Here is a 16,479-nt window from a genome sequence, read left to right as displayed (position 1 = left end):
CAAACTATCTTACAGGACTGGATCAGTTGGGTTGCACAATTTAAATCAAATGATTAAATCATGGATTTCAATCTAACATTTAAAGACTACAAGGTTGCGAGGTTGTACAAGTGTGGAAGAAGCAGTTATATGATCTTAAAAAATATTGGACACCACAGCATTGTTTTAGAGATGGCAAAGGCAAGAGCTACATAGGTGCACTCACAGATGCTTACTTTCTGGCTAATCTACTTGATCTTAGGTACAGAGGGAAACAAGTCCAGAAATTGAGACTGCTATAGAGTTTGCTCATGCCAAGCTGTCAAATTATGCCAGTCATTAACTTCATGCAACCATTTGCACCATACATTTTGAAGCCAACCATCTTTTAGCCTGGTGATTGTCCTACGGCATCTCAACTTCAGTTAGACACTTCTGTAATAAATCTTCTTTAGCAGACGTTTACCGCTGTTTCATCGAGTGCAGAAATTGAATGGACTATCAACATATGGTTTTGTACAAACCAAAAAAACACTACAGATTGGCAAATGAAAAAGCAGCTAAGATGGTTCCTCAGTTGAGGATAAATGTGAGGATGTGGCCAAAGATGCACATTTTCGACTGAAACAACTAATTGAAATCAGAGCCTGATTGTACTTATTGCAAGTCTTTAGTGTACATTACTGGGTTCATTTTGTTACTGTTCTCACTTCAAAAATTGTATTACTAAAACATTGTGTTAAAATCTAAAATTAAACTTTTAATTTTGAAAATCCTTTTTAAATAAAACAAAAAAATGATTTAAACAAAATAAAGCCGATGTTTTTCTTTTTAAAAATCAGATTTTTATGCAACCCTGTCAATTGTACACCTATTGAAATACAACTACTTTTAAATAAACTACAGGTTGAATACCCCTTATCCGAAATGCTCGGGACCATGAGCATTTTGGATAAGGGATATTTCCATTTTTTTTTTATCTTTCTTTGGTACTTCTTTACTTTCACGGCGCCAGCATGGCGCCGCGCGTACTAAGTAAAATAAACTAAGTTAACGCCATGCCAACATGGATAGTTCATACCTCCACTATCCATGTTGGCATGGAGTTTATTTTAATTAGCGTGGCGAGCGTAGCAAGCCACCGAGCCCGCAGCGTGGGCGAGCGAAGCGAGCCCCGCAAGGGGACTCTGACACGCGGCGCCATGAACGTACAGAAGTACCCTTTCTTTTTTTTAAACATACGTACCTGTCCCCTGGTGGTGCCCCGAAGGTTCCTCGGCATCCCCCGGCAGGCCTTTAGCATTGTCTTCGGTGTCTCCAGTGGTCCTAGGAGTGCACTGCGCAAGATCTCAGGCGTGCTGGTGATGTCACCAGCTCGTGCACGCACTCACACAATGCACTCCTGGGACGGCTGGGGACGCCGGAGAGGATGCTTAAGGCCTGCCGTGGACGCCAAGGGACTTGGTAATAATTCGGATAATAGATCTCCGGATATGGGATACTCAACCTGTATTTATTGTTTAGTATGGATAGGGTGGAAACACTAGCGTAACACTTTCATATTAAAGCAATAAAAAAATTAATTACAGCCTTCGTAATGCTACCGGGTACCTTACCAGGAGGCTGCACATTAAACCACCTTGAGTTGATGGATATGAAAGACTACCAGCCTCCCTAGCAGGTTCTTTTATTTACATTTTTTTAATCACTACCTATAAATTGATAAAATTGCTATCACTTTGTATTTTTTTTTTCTGTATGTACACATCTTGATTGTTTTCATGATACTTCTATGCTAGAAAGATATGCTTTAAGCCAGGGTGGTGGCATCAGTTGGTAGGGAGGGATGGTCGGGCCATGCTGCATTTTGCAGCAGGGCCCTTGTTCCAACATAGTAGAAATAGACTGTGCTGAAGTCTATTTCTACTTTGTATCCCAATGGCTTAGGACCGTGCATCAGGTGCAGCATAGCATGGTGCGATTTGCACTATGTGAAATGTGATTTTGGCTATATAGTCAAAATCGCTAGGGCAAATTGCACCGTGTGTCCTCTTGGTACATATGGCAAATATTTATTACCTGTAATGAATCACGCATTTGTTACTTAGGTCTTGATGTATCTATAATGTTTGCTTTGTATTGCAGAAGGACAACCTGTTTTGCACTGCCTCAATTAATTTATTTTTTTTTTTAAACAAAAAACACTGAAACTGAACTTTGAATTCCATTATTGAGGTAGTTTGGTTTACCTTTCTGACCTCAGTACAATTGCATGGTTAAATTGAGTCATGTTCTCTCTTGACATGTACACACAGGTATTAAAAACTTGAGTTGACATACAAAATTACCGTATTCATGAGTTTCCCATTTTTGAACTTCTGAAAGAAATATTGGGTGAAATTTAGTAGGATGAGAGATTCAGAAAGTGAGAGATTTGGTAAGAAATCGCCTGTTTTTTTTAAAGCGGCAATCATTAACACTTTAAAATTAGACAGGTTTTGCAGTGTAAATGATTGCTGCTTTAAAAATACTGGAGATTTCTTACCAAATCTCTCACTTTCTGATCCTCATCCTATTAAATTTCACCAACTTTCTCCCCCAAATCAGGAAGGGTGTCTACACGGATGGTAGGCAGGGATACATTGTCTCATTTTACCACACTGGTCTATCCAAAGTATTTCCACTGGCTTAGCAAGGTGACAGGGAATCACTCTGGATAAAGAGGGATGGTCACTCCAACACAAAAACTGCAAATAAATAATAAATAACACAGCAAATTTCCAAATCATCCATCAATACAACCTAAGAGAAAACTTTCAATTTTAGGCTGGTTACACACTATACGTTCCGCTGCCAGTGGTTTAAACAATTCTGCTGACCTCGACCGCCCGCTAGTCCTCCACCCTCTTCCAGCACTGGCATGCGACATTGGGTGCTGAAAGGGGGCACTTTTTGCACCACAAGATTCAATAGACATCGCACTTTGATGTTGCATCGAATCCGATTACATAAGTGTATGCGTAGCATAAGTGAGGTATGTTACCTAATTCGGTTTTATAATTAAAGCTGTAGAAGACCAGGTATTTTGACATTAAATCCACAGATAGATAGCCTAGAGTAGGCAATGCCAACTTTGGTCCTCAAGACACACCACCAAAATAAAAATCTTAATAATAAATAAAAAAAAGTAAAACCTGTACAAACTATGGACCTCCAGCTGTTGTGAAATGCTTGCTATTAGGGAATGCTAAAACTATGGCAATGCATGCTGGGATGTGTAGTTTCACAACAGCTGGAGAGCCATAGTTTGGCCATGTCTGGTGTAGAACCTATTGCTTGTGTCAACTTTTTGTTCATGTCAACCTATCGACTGACCCTATGACCCATACCCACCAGAAGTGCATATCTACTCATCCATTTGTTTCTGTTGTCACGCACACCTACTTTGCCTTACACATATTAATGCAGTCTGCGCCATTACACAAGTTTTAAGCTGTATCTGTAAAGATGATGATCCAAGTAGTTTAGTAAGTTGGGGAAAAGTGGTAAGATAAAACATGTGATCTCCATTAAACATGGTTCCAACAGAATGTGGCAACAGGGATACATGCCCATATCAAAAGCACATGGACCCATTACATACGCAAACCAGTACTACCGTTTAGTGCATTTATTTTCTGAAAGCCTGCATTGTAACCGACACCTAATGAGTATGGACTCTACTTACTTTAATAGACCAATCAGCAGTAGAAAGGCCACTGCAAGTAATCCTTTCTTCTTCCTACATTGATCAATGCATGCTAAGCTGGGTACACACCTAGATGTCTGCAGACAACTCATTGCACTAACCAAGTGACCGGTTGGTAAGCTATAAACTTGCAAATCATTTTCTTGAAATATCTGGCAAGACATTAGATTTGGCTGGCCAGTTATGTCACTGTCAGCCGCTCCTGTGGCAGCCTTATGGGCCAGACACCCACATGCATACGCTATTGAAAAAAATGTATCTGCCAGATATATCGTCACTGGCTGTGCGACAACCTACCTAATAGAGAAACATAGAATTAGACAGCAGTCACTTAGCCAACCCAGAGCACTGGGAGAATATACAAGCTCCCCATAGTTAGGGCAATGGTAATCGTACCAGTAACCACACACTGATGCATATAGTCTGTTGAATGGACTATAGATTGCATAGTGTGTACCCAGCATTACTTTAGCCCAGTGGTTCCCGAACATTTTCTGAATCACAGGTGCCCTAGAGTATCAGAATTTTTTTTCGGAGCACTCCTAGGCCAAAAATTGCTTATTGAGGTTTTGGGGGTGGGAAATAAAAAAAATTGTAAATTGTGTTTGTATGTCAACCTAAGGGTTAGTTATGTGGTGAGAGACTGTAATTGCTTCTGTTACACCACATTTTATGATGGGAAGCACTGATTTTGTTTATAACTCTGACCAATTTGAATTCAAATTATTCCTGGACCACCAAGCCAAGGCATCCCAGGGTGGCACGGCACAGAGTTTGGAAACCACTGCCTTTGCCAATGCTTGTCTAGAATAGAAGAATAGTTTCAGCATTCAGGAACTGTAGCCATACACTAGTCAGCTTGTCGGAATGAAAATCTGGTCATGTATGAAAGAAAATGACAGCAATCATCAATTGGCTTCTAAACTATGGTCTGCAAACTGATGACTTTAGTCAAAATACTAGCTTGCACATCATTACTAGTATGTGGAGCATCACTATTGCAAGGATCAACTGACCCAAAACAAACTACGGGTGGAAATAGTATTGTACTGTTGGGCGCCCAAACTGCAATTTCAGCAGCACTCCCATTACTTAGCATGGGTTTAGCAAAGTGACCATTTCGGCACAACATGCATGATAAGTAAAGAGTGCCCACAGCACTATTACCCATCGGCAAAACAACTGAATATTGCCCATCGTGCATCCAAACAATTACGTTTATCTCCAGCCATTTTATCTCTCTCCAAGCCTTAGTACATAAAGCCACAAGGCACATTCGGGAAATAAAGCATCTACCAAAAAATCCCATAAGTCAAGGCACCCAAAGGCCTTCAGCAAGTCTAATTACAGACAATGTACTGATTAAAACACATTAGCTTTAAGTCCACGTGCAACATTTCAATTACTTCCTTCCTCAGATGCCAAAAAAAAAAAAAGACCACGTGGTAACTCCAAAAGCCTTGCGAATAAACTTATTTCAGCTTATGCTGACGTGCTTTCATAAAGTTGCATAAATTAACCTCACTGTAGTCAGATAGGTGCCATTTTTTAAAATACTACATATGATCGATTGAAAATGGATCTCTTCCTGCATGCAAGTACAAAAGAAATCAAAATGCATACAATAATCTACTCTTTATAGCATAAGCATTTAATACTATAAAAGAAATCCACTTATCTCAAACCACAGAAGACTATTTCACTAAACAGCCATTTCATTCAAACAAACCATCAGAGAAACACACTGAGCATATGTCACATAACAAAATTAAAATACAAAAGAACAAAAGTGTATTAAAAGATACGAAAACATTTCCGCCATTACTAAAAAAATATAAGTTATGCTGCCTAAAATGACCTGTTGAAAAAATTTAATTTAGATCAGGGGTGCTTAACTTTTCCTCCAACTATTGTATTTATTTATAGTTAAATATATAGTGCAGCATATCCGTTCCACTTTACAATCGGATTTTAGAACTACATATACATGCATGCCCCAACCGTTTCAACATTTATTAATAGCAAAACTGTGGCAAAGCATGTTGGGCTTTGTAGTTCCACAACCGCTAAAGGCTACATGTTGAGCAGCCCTGTATTAGGCAGATGTGTAACAATCGTTAGAGACTTTTTCAGGCTTCTATGGCATTTATACACATCTGCCTAAGAATGTAATAATTTTTTTAAGTAAGTCTTGAAACATACCCATATTCTTAATGGGTGTCAGTAAGCACATAGCTCTACATCTCTTCCAATTCCAGAACTATTTGGGTCGATTCAATGCAGTGCACAGTGAATAGCACCAGGAGGGAGCTTCACGAGCTATTCTAACCAGTGCACTGCTAAATTGAAGAATATCGGTAACTCCTGGGTGTTTAGTCGCAAGCACCAGCATTTTCCAAGTTAAGCGCTGTTTGCGCCATAATAGTGCATTAAACCGCATCGCTGCCCTAGGTCTGACAGATTTCTGCTCCCACCACAGAAGGGACCCAGATACCTGAAATCCACTAGCTGGAGTTAGCGCATGCTGACTAGAATAGCTGCTGGAGCTCCCTTCCAGCGCTATTCACTAAACACCATATTGAATCATCCCCTTCAAGTCATTAACAGTCAGTACAGTGGTGTACACACAATCCTCCTTGAACAGGAGGCATTTATGACCATACACCAACACACAGGTTCCTGGAAGTGGTTTTAAACATGTATATCCTGCACAATTAATTCTACCCTAACATGGGTCATATAGGGGACAGCAGATTAGCATGACAATTGTAATAACGCCTATAGAAACAGTGTTGGTACAGTAGCTTATGGAACACTTTTGCAGAGCAATTAGCATTCACAGGGGAACACATTAGCTGCAGGCCAAATAAATATTCTACACCGCCACCTATACAACCCCCCCCCCCCCCCCCCAAAAAAAAAAAAAAAAAAGCAGCTAGGAAAAATATTTAGTTACATTAAATGTCAAAGGCAACTACAACAGGGATAGCAAATTTCAGGAACTACCACGAGAATGCAAAGGTAGCAGATATTAGTCTTTGATAGAAGAAAAGAGCAGGCTAATCAGCCTGCATACAGCCTACACATGAATACTGTGCATCATGCCAGGCTCATGACCTACAGCCATGAGTATGCCAAACCCAGAGGCAGTGTGTGATCAGAGAACATGTGACCAGCACGGTGACATGGGCAGAGAGGGGGGGGCAGGGCTGCTACATGGCACATGGGATGAATGGTAGCCGGGATCTCACATGGGGACCGGTGACGTCACATGCAGCTCCACAAGGGACGTCAATGTCACCCTACAGCGCCCGTGACGTCAGGGTGCCTCCTGCCGGCTGCTGATCAGTGTGCGGACCCGGGGAGGCCGCTGCGTGAGCGGCTGAAGAGACGTGACATATGATGTCAGAGGGGTCGTATGATGTAATTCATTCAGCGGCACACATCACTGGCCCTGCCATACGGTGCATAGAGCCGGCTCAGGGAACTCGCCTCCTCCGGCGCACACATGCCGAGCCGTCACACGGAGGGCGGGGAGCCGATCATACTGAGGGCTGGCTGGGTATTGATGCCGGCTGGCATGGATTTGGGCCCTGGTAATGTGGGCCGGGATGAGCAGGGTATACAAACACATATATATATGGATGGGCGGGCAGCACAAGCCTATGGGGTCCTGGCGGATGGCGGCCGTAGAGCTCTGGGGACGTACGCGGCGGTGGATGGTGAACGATTGTAGCCGGGCCCCAGCGACTCTCACCTGCTCTCCTCAGTCCGCGCAGCCGGGCGCAGCCGCACCAGCGAGATGGCCCATTTCCGGATCCCGGCGTCGTACTGCGCAGGCGTAAAGCCGGCCCACGTGACTGTACGAAACGGAAGGGGGCGTGGTGTGGGAAAGCGCTGCGTCGCTCTGTATCACATGACCGGTAGGGAGCGGAAGTGCTCGTGGAGTGCTGAATCTGACGATGAGTGATGATTTGGACAGACAGCAGGCGCACAGCACACAGACTCGGGACTATAGGGAGAATGGCGGCACGAGCCGCTGCTACCCGCTACTCGGCGCTGGGATACACTCCGTACGGTGCTTACACAGTCCGCTGCCTTGTATTTCCCTTACCGCTACACAATAAGCGCAGTCTTGTAGGAAAGCCAGCCATGTTCCTGTATAGGTTACTGGTGTGATGGAGCATCATCACCTAGTACAGGCACTGCAGAGTCTGAGGGACCTTTACTATCATGGTCAACGTCATACTGTGTAGGGCAGTGGTTCCTGAACTGTGTAGTGGCGCACCCTGGGGTGCCTCAGGACACTTGCATGAGTGATGCAGCACCAGTACAAATTATTTATGGTCAATGTAATAGACAAATCCAGTGTTGGTGGCTGCCAAGCATAAAACGTGTACAAACAGAGCCCATCTGGTCCCTAACCACAAAACTGACCCTAAGGATGACAAACATAATCTACTTAATTTCATAATTTTTTTTAAACGTTTTTGACCTAGGGGTGCCATGAATTCTTATGCTGTAGCATACCCTCCAACATTTCCAACAAAAAAATCGGTACAGGCCAGGGGGTGTGACCATAGATAGAGGCGTGGTCATTTGTAAAGGGGCGTGGTCCCGACCCTTTAATTTTACATTACACATCACATTTAAAAATACATCCCGCGCTGGCTGTCCCTACCTGGAACAGTCCCGTCGGCTGTGTCCGGCCGGAAGAACAGGTTCCATTAGTCCCCGCTGCCAGGTTATCCATGCTGTGGCATATCAGGCCGCACATTGGTGACGTCACGCTGCCCACTCTCTGATCCCGGCAGCAGCGGCTTGTGCTTTGGCAGAGGGGGGTGGCGTGGGGAGGGGAGAGGACTACAAATTCAGTCACTGGCTCCCCACAGCCGTGACGTCCCCCAACAGGAGTCTCTGAGCGGGGGGAGTCGGGCCTGCCATGTCCCACCGCCATTCACCTTGGGAGATGTTGTCCTGGTCGGCTGCTCTCCCACACTCCCTGGGGAGCAGTTGGCGATGTTATGAACAACATCTCCCAGAGTCAGCCGGAAAATCGGTAAAATAGGTACAGTTCGTTTTAGCCGGTACAGACTTAAAAAAAAAACAGTACTGTACCAGCTAAAATGGTACAGTTGGAGGGTATGCTGTAGGGTCCTGTGATCAAAATAGTTTGCAATTACATTTATATTTTATATTTACATTAAAACACTGGTTTTGGTGTTGTCTTCCTCTTACACTGTGGCCACTCTATAAAACTGTTTGTATTTTCTCACCTTGTTTGCGTGAGGTTTCCTCAGGGTGCTCTGGTTTTCTCCATTAATTAGATGCTGACAAACCTTATTGTGTATGAATTTAGCAGGAATTGGCAGGAAATATACATTGAAATACAATCAAATGTGACAACCTGCGCTCCACACAAAGGGTGCAGCTCTATCTGGGGAATAGTTGCCAGCTATTCTAGTACAATGTTTATAAATGAGAGAGTCAGATGAAGTGCTCCCAGTTGGGATATATCATTTTTCAACTTCAATGACGATTCTTTTATCCCTTAGATTCCATAAACCTCAAAAAATATATAAACAAAACGCCCTTTTCATAGTGCAGTAGATCAGATAAATTTATATATCCAAAAATACACACATCTATCGTATAAATTGTGCACCGGAAAAGGGCCCTAACTTAGGCCACAAGATATACCAATATGTAGGTGTTCCTGATTGTGGTCCCTCTGTTCCTCTAGTACCTCAGATAAAAACTGGAAATGCTCCACATAGTGTAAAACAAATATTTATTCATAAAAATATCACAATGGTTAAAAGATATAAAGGGCATAGTACTGTATCCAGTCTTATAATCAAGGCTATGTGATGGTGTTTAGGAAAAATCCTTAGGAGGTCCCAGGTCTCCAAGGTAAATAGTCAAATATGCCTCTTTAGTCCAGCCTTAGGTATAATATCTGCTTCAGCAAGCCTTCCTCAGGGTGTGTGTGGTCTGTCTTTCCTGGTAGGGTTTTTATACCCTCTACCTATGTTCCCTCCCATTTGCAATGCACAATGGGATTTTTTTCCCTTTCTGTTTTCACACTGTTTTTATTTATCCAAGGTACACATAACATCTACAGCTAAAACTTGTATCTAATGTATTCCCGATCCTGTGTATCATTCCCCTCTATAAGGAAATGCCTCTGCGTTCCATATCGCGGGCGCACGTGACCTTCTAAGGATTTTTCCTAAACACCATCACATAGCCTTGATTATAAGGCCGGATACGGTACTATGCCCTTTATATCTTTTAACCATTGTGATATTTTTATGAATAAATATTTGTTTTACACTATGTGGAGCATTTCCAATTTTTATCTGAGGTACTAGAAGAACAGAGGGACCACAATCAGGAACACCTACATATTGGTATATCTTGTGGCCTAAGTTAGGGCCCTTTTCTGGTGCGCAGTTTATACCAGGCATGTCCAAACTATGGCCCTCCAGCTGTTGTGAAACTACAAGTCCCATCATGCCTTGCCACAGTTTTGCTATTGGGGAATGCTAAAACTATGGCAAGGCATGCTGGGATGTGTAGTTTCACAACAGCTGAAGGTCCGCAGTTTGGACATGCCTGGTTTATATGATAGATGTGTGTATTTTTGGATATATAAATTTATCTGATCTACTGAGAAGGGCGTTTTGTTTATATATTTTGATGAGGTTTACGGAATCTACAGGATACTGAATACAAAGAATCTTTGTTGAAGTTAAAAAATTAAATATCCCAAGTAGGAGAACTTCATAGGAAATATACATTGTATATATTGTATGCTGCAATGTAGCAGGGACTGAGGGGGGATGTATGAAACATCAGTGCACTGACACCTCTTCTGCCCCATGTATTATGGGGCCAGAATTTGTTAAATAATTATGTGCCCCTGTCCATAAAAGCTAGCATGCCAATGTTCAGGGCAATGTATGAACACAGCAGGGATAATCCTGTGGTGACCGCCTGCTCCGGGCTGCGCATGAGATCTCGTGCAGGCAGAGACAGCGCATCAGTGGTTGCAACTCAACTAGAAACCCACCTGTCAACCCATGATATTTATGATCCATTCCAATCAGGATTCAGGAGAAGACACAGCACAGAAACAGCCCTGGTATGTGTGCTGAATGATTTTCTAATGGCAAGAGACAGAGGTGACCGTTCAATCTTAATTCTTCTGTATCTCTCAGCAGCATTTGACACTGTGGACCTTGGGATTGTAATTGAGCACCTGAAGAATTTCTGTGGACTGGATGGTCTGCAGTCCTTAGCTGGTTTAAATCTGTTATCACTGGCAGGTCATAGAGTGTTTCTTCTGGAATATACTCCTCACCAATTCCACTGCCACGTGGTGTCCCACAGGGTTCTATACAGTCTCCCATGCTTTTTGCAGTGTAAATGCTGCCACTGAGTGCCATAATCAGACACCATGGCCTGGTTTACCACTGCTATGCAGACGACACACAACTGTACCTGTATTTTGCTCCAGGTATTGAAATCCCTAAATGGCTGTAAATCAGGGGAAAGGGAACTGGGGTATAGCCATGGTTGCCTACCCTCCCGGAATCTGCGGGCACCCTGTACGGGAAGGGGGCGGTCAGCTTACGTTAGCTGCTCGCCCCCTGCATGTGCATCAGGAACGCATTAGCATGGAATGCCCATGAAATGCTGGGTGTTCCCATGGACTCAGCCCGCCGCCAAATGCCCCCTGCCCGCACTGCTAGGTGCGATAGGAACCAGAACAAGCAGTTCACCGCACCCGCTCGCACCAACCATCTGCACATGTGCATAAATGTACATGCGCAGATGCCAAACATTACTCCCCCGTGCAAACAAACCAGAATAACCCCCCTTGTCAATTTATGAGATATCAATAATAGATTTATCTCCCGCTATCTGGGCTGCTCATTCCCTACCTATACCAATGACACATAGGAAACAGCAGCGTCCAGAGCTGTGAGTTTTAGTTTGATCATGTTAAAACCCTAAATGGCTTTCTAGCTGAGCTCCAGGAGTGGATAAGTGCCAGCTGGCTGCAGCTGAACCCTGATAAAACAGAGGTCCTTATGATAAATCCCAGGACAAGACTGCATCATAGCCTACAACAGGACTTACAGTTGGAGGTTCAATACTAATATAACATGCGGAATATTGGCGTTGTTCTGCACAGTGGCTTGACACTTAGGGGGAAATTTACTAAAGGAAATTTGTAAAAAATTGGTGTATTTGTATTTAGAAATACACTTATTTTTGATTTACTATCCCAAAAATACGGCAATTCGTATTCGTATTGATGTGCTATCAATACGAATACGAATTGCCATATTTTCGGGATAGTAAATGTCAAAAATAAGTGTATTTCTAAATACAAATACACCTATTTTTTACAAATTTCCTTTAGTAAATTTCCCCCCTAATCATCAGGTATCAGCCACAATGAAATCCTCATGCTTTCATCTAAGGAACATAGCCAAAATCAAGCACTTAGGAGGTAATTCTGGTTTGTTCGGTCCCCAGTGCTATGGAACTCTCTCCCCACAAATGAATTTTCCCCCAAAAGCTGCATATGTGTACTCTATTTGCGGTGGACGCACTTAAATATTGGGGCATTTCAATTTTGTTTGGAAAGCAGCTACAGTATCAGCGCCATACCTACTACTTATAATTCTGCCACTTATTAGCAGCTGTAGAAGTTTACTCTACTGGAACCGACCCAGCAGTTTTCATGTACATTTGTGAACTAAATACATACATGCTTGTACCCTGCTTGGGGGACACAGAACTTGAGAGAGCAGAGGATTTATGCACACACTGCAGTAGTCAGCGCTATCTGTATATGGCACAGTTTCTGGATGACAAGTTCTTTATGATTACATTTAATGAATACTGGGTGACCACAATGGGCCCCCTGTATGTTTGTAATGGGCATATATACATTAATAGGCCCTATAGTTTTAGGCTAAAACATTTTTTAACTATTAGATTGTTCTGCTCTTTATCACTTTCGCTACTTATACACTTGTATGTATACACCATACAGATGCATTAATGTGCACTACTTATCCATGTCTGTAGGAAGATGTAATCATGCACACCCAGAAGCAAAGTATGAGGAAAGTACTGGCTGGGCTTATTATGCTGTCGCCTAGAGTAAATGGACCTATCTATGATAAATTGCAGAAACTTGCTGTTCTCACTATGCCTGGGTTGGGGATCTACAATATTCAACATGTTGGAAATCCCAGATTCAGTCCTTCCAAGTTCCAACCAAAAACATTCTAAGATTTTGCAAGTCAGGGATTGTAAACGTGCTTTACTACTGCAGTGACAGTGTGCAGATGGGACTATTGAAACATTATTTGTATGGCATATGTCGTATGTATCAGAATATAGGACCAGGAATGTGAGAGAGGCAAATATTGATGAAGATCTATGGGATATTCTTCAGTGACTAGCTTGTATGGTAATAAGCTACCAGTTATAAGTAGGCTTAGCATAATATGCCTTTAATCAGGGACACCTATCATTTACACAGATTCTGTGGCTGGCTAAATTCAAGTTTTAATCAACCACAGAACCTGTGTAGATAAAAGGTATCCTGGATTAAAGGGATATTGTGGTAAACCTAGTTACAGTATAAATAGTATAATAGGTTTGCTATATTATTTATAGTACTGTGCAAGACTGTGATAAGATAGTGCTGCAATTGGGTTGATATAATACTGGCAGCATGGGAACGGGATAAACACACACACAATATGAGAAAGGTACATATACACATTTATGAGAGACAGTGAAAAACCAGATATAGACTTTTAGACACTTAGGGGGGAATTTACTAAGATGTGTATTCTACTTCACATGTCATGTTGCTATAGGCAACCAATAAGAATCTACTTCTTATTTATTTAGCACCCTCCAGAAGATAGTAGACAGGATCTGATTGGTTGCCGATAGCAACATCACATGTGAAGTAGAATACACATCTTAGTAAATTTCCCCCTTAAGGTACATACACACTGGGCGACTATGCTCAGTGTGTATGGACAGCGATGATCGCATTCATCGCTGGGGGGGAAGCCGCTCAGTGCATACACACTGGCCCAGCGCCGACAGAGGGGTGGAGGACATTAGGGGTGGAGTGCTATGCAAAGCCGGCGATGTTGTGGGAGCGCACAGCAGCGCTCATCGCCGGGCCATACACACATGGGGCGGCTTTGAGCTGAAAGCCAATTAAACCTGCTGTTTTGAGCAAATTTCAGCTCAAAGTCGCCCAGTGTGTATGGGCCTTTACACAGATATTAGGAGTAAAATGTAATAGGGTGCAATTTTTTAGACCGAAATGGACAAAATCGCACGTTTTCTAAAAACCGTACATCTTATAGATTGCGAATTGCAATTTAATTTGCACATTTTATGTTAAAAATCGCACATTTTAACATGTCCAAAAAAAATTGCACATTACAAATTGCATCCAGATATTTTCTCATAGAAAACATCAAAATCACAAATGTAACAGAGTGTGATTTTGGTAAACATTGCCAAAAATAACACACAAAATAGACCAGGTCTAGGCTGGCGCGAGTTTGACGGGTTTGAGTTCTGTCTAAAAAGGTGTGTACAAGTAAAAAAAAATGACATGGGGTCCCCCCTCCCGAGCATAACCAGACCCAGGTTCATTGAGCCAGTCTTGGTTCCCCAAATACTGGGGGGGAAATCATGGTGTTCCCCCGTATTTAAGAAACCAGCACCAGGCTCTTGAACCGGTCCTGGTTCCTAAATACGGGGGACCAAATACACAGGGGTCCCCCATATTTTGGAACCAGCACTGGGCTCCAACAGCCAGCAGCCGGGGGACACTTTTTAAGTAAGGTCCCCCAGCCATAACATGATCACCCTGGCTGGTCAGTGGTAAGATCGCAGTCGATACATAACATGCGGTACTTCTGTATGCGATGTATCACATGCGATCACCGTTCCCTGCTGCTGGGAGTGGGTCTGACCCAGAGATCTTATTTGTGTCTCGGTCTGCTCGGGGGCTCTCGTATACTCACCTGTCCGGTGTCTTTGGTCCCTCTGCTGCTTCAGTGTGCGGCCGTGGCTTTCTGGTGGGTGACAGGATGTGTGCCTACAGCATGCTCACCTGTCCGGCATCCTCAGTCTCAAGCGTGCGGGCGAAGAACTCCGGTGGGCAACTGGCAGCGACGGTCTGATGTGCGCCCCCCATCAGCTCCCATTGGGTGCCGCCATCTTACCTCAGGGAACTTCTGGGGTCAGGTCCCTTTGTGACCTCTCCAGAGGGCTGGTCCAATGACAGCAGCCCAGGGGGTTAAATTCCATCTCTGGGATTTCCTGGTGCTGGTACTACTCCTAACACTCCTCAGGATAGCTGTTTCTGCAGTTTGTTTCCATTCTTCTCAGCCTTAGGTTCCTGCCAGCTGCCGGTTCTTTGCTGCCACAAGGTCATCACCTATCGATCAGTTCCTGTGTTGGACTTCTGTTATACACCAAGTGGGCTATCTTCAGTTTCAGTTCCTTTATACACCAAGAGGGCTATCTTCGGTACTTGTTTCCTAGCACGGCCACACCGATTTCCATCGGGGTGGTCGTGTCGTAAAAATCGCGTTGGTCGCATCGCATGCGATTTGGTCGCATGCGATGCGACCGACGCGATTTTTTAATTGAATCAAATGTGAATAGGGTCCCTGGGACCCGATTTTACATTGGATTCAATGTAAAATATTCCCTAGACCCCCAAATTTAACACCGTGAACCCCACCCCACGATTGACGCCAACCGGAAGCGTGCCCGGTGCGCGTCCTCCGACCTTTTCATTCCCCTACTATCCACGTCAGCGTGGAGTTGAGAATATAAAGTGTGGCAAGCGCAGCGAGCAGCCGAGCCCGAAGCGTGGCGAGCGGACGCGTATAACTTCATAGGTATACGCGTCCCCTCACTGGGCTCGCTGCGCTCGCCACGCTTCGGGCTCGGTGGCTCGCTACGCTCGCCACACTTTATATTCTCAACTCCACACCGACGTGGATAGTAGGGGAATGAAACGTTCGGAGGACGCGCACCGCCGCCCCTCGCGGGCTCGCTGCGCTCGCCACGCTTCGGGTTCACGTCAATTGTGGGGTGATGACGGGGCCATATATAATGTGAAATGGGTCATATTGGCCCATTTCACATTTTTTACTATGTGAGATGGACTTAATCAAGTCCATCTCATCTTGTGCCATTATAATGGCACAAGACCGACGCGATGCTCCCGATTTCAATGTTAAAAATTATTTTAACATTGAAGCCTATGGCAAAATCGGGGGCATCGCAAAATGGACCTGATTTCAATGGAAATCAGGTCCATCGTGGGCATCGTGTACCTTAACTTAAAGGTACATGATGCCCAAGATTGTGGCCGTGCTAGGAAACAAGTACCCTATCTTCAATTTCACATCAGTTATACACCGAGGGCTATCTTCAGTTTCACTTCCGTTATTATGCCAAGAGGGCTTTTTCAGTTTCAGTTCCGTTATTACGCAAAGTGGGCCATCCTCAGTTAATTCACCAAGTGTGCCAATCTCAGCTGCCGTACGGACATTTACTAGTTAACCCTCTGCCTCACTCTTGTCTAGTGACTGCAAATACTCAAAGACCACAAGGTACTTCCTTTGGAGAGCCGCAACCTGCTGAGGAGATACTGCAAAGCCCATATCTCCTTA

General features: G+C 43.7%; 1 protein-coding gene across 6 annotated transcripts in view; it reads right to left on the bottom strand.

The window, feature by feature from the left end:
* EIF4G1 (eukaryotic translation initiation factor 4 gamma 1) overlaps positions 1-7,624 on the bottom strand; it is a 57,874-nt gene extending 50,250 nt beyond the window's left edge. For 4 of the 6 annotated variants that reach the window (XM_083177404.1, XM_083177407.1, XM_083177408.1 and 1 more), the window contains exon 1: positions 7,485-7,624. The gene's annotated coding sequence lies outside the window, so the exon portion shown is untranslated. Of the gene's footprint in view, positions 1-7,436; positions 7,456-7,484 lie in introns of those variants that run through there. The other 2 variants (XM_083177406.1, XM_083177405.1) reach the window with 2 other exon arrangements.
* Positions 7,625-16,479: the final 8,855 nt, after the last annotated feature.

The sequence above is a fragment of the Crinia signifera genome, chromosome 3, assembly GCF_055691185.1.
Source record: "Crinia signifera chromosome 3, ASM5569118v1, whole genome shotgun sequence".
NCBI classification, from domain to species: Eukaryota; Metazoa; Chordata; class Amphibia; order Anura; family Myobatrachidae; genus Crinia; species Crinia signifera.
The sequence above is the reverse complement of the archived record's forward strand: the minus strand, read 5'-3'. Positions and strand labels throughout refer to the sequence as shown.